Raw genomic sequence first — 1,391 nt, 5'->3', positions numbered from 1 at the left:
CCACCTCAGCCTCCTAAAGTGCTTGGATACAGGTGTGATCCACTGTGCCCTGCCTTAAGGTTTTATTTTAAACAAAAATATAATTTCTTTATTACATAGATCCTCAGATACACAGAGCCTGTAGGAGAGAGTAACTGGAATACCAAGTCAGTAAAAGGCATTAATTTATAATTGGTAAGTTTGGATATATGCATACATTTGTGACTCTATGCAACATAACAATTAACATCGATATGATATCTTGTTTGGAAATAAATAGCTTTTACATAACTAAAGAAGCATTTCCACTTTATTATTAGATTAAATAATAACCATTATTATAATTAATATTGGGATAATAATGTCAAGCGTTATTCACTGCATATATTTATACCTCTATATTTGGAAGTGGTATGGAATGGTTAAAGAATGTGTAAACATTTCCCAGATGAGAAGTGGCAGAGCAAGTATGTAGGAATGATTTACCATTGTAAAAATTTGGGAAGAAAGTTTAGCATTTCATAACCATCCTCAGTACAAATGTTTAGGTTGTGCTGCTGATTGAGAATATATGCCTTTCAGAGGGATTCTAAGTCGGAGAAAAGCTGGTGCTTTTAGATCACACTTTCTTTACATTCTGTAACATTTAATAAGATAAATGATTTTGATGAGAGAATAACATTCAAGAGGAAAGATGTCCCATTATATGTCTGAGGGAAAAGTGTTAGCAACTTTATATCAAATAAAAGAAAAGGAAATTTAGAGTAATGTCAGGAAAACGAGGAAAAATAAAAGAGGAGGTAAGAAATAAGAGACTACGATGAACAATTATTTGCCAAAAAATTGGATTATATAGAAGAAATGGGTAAATTCCAGGAAACATACACTCTAACTAGACTAAACCATGAAGAAATACATCTGAGCCAGGCATGGTGACACACAGCTGTAGTCCCAGCTACTCGGGAGGCTGAGGTGGGAGGATAGCTTGAGCCCAGAAATTTGAGGCTGTAGTGAGCTACTATCTCACCACTATACTTCAGTCTGGGTGACAGAGTGAGACCTCATCTCTAAAAAAATTAAAATATAAGGCATAGAAAATTTGAAGAAACTGATAACTAGTAAGGTGTTTGAATTGGTAATCAAAAACCTCGGAACGAAGAAAAGCCCAGGACTTAACGAATTCACTGCTGAATTCTACCTAACATTTAAAGGAGAGCTAACAACAGTTTTTCTCAAACTGTTCAAAAGAGTGGAAAATGTGGCTAAATGTGGTGACTCACAGCAATAATCCCTGCACTTTGGGAGGCAAAAGTGGGAGGATCACTTGAGGCCAGAAGTTTGAGACTCCTCTGACCAACATAGTGAGACCCTGTCTCTACAATAATAATAATAATTAATTAGCCAGGTGTAGT

Source organism: Mandrillus leucophaeus, unplaced genomic scaffold (assembly GCF_000951045.1).
Source record: "Mandrillus leucophaeus isolate KB7577 unplaced genomic scaffold, Mleu.le_1.0 Scaffold1227, whole genome shotgun sequence".
Lineage (NCBI taxonomy): Eukaryota > Metazoa > Chordata > Mammalia > Primates > Cercopithecidae > Mandrillus > Mandrillus leucophaeus.
The sequence above is the reverse complement of the archived record's forward strand: the minus strand, read 5'-3'. Positions refer to the sequence as shown.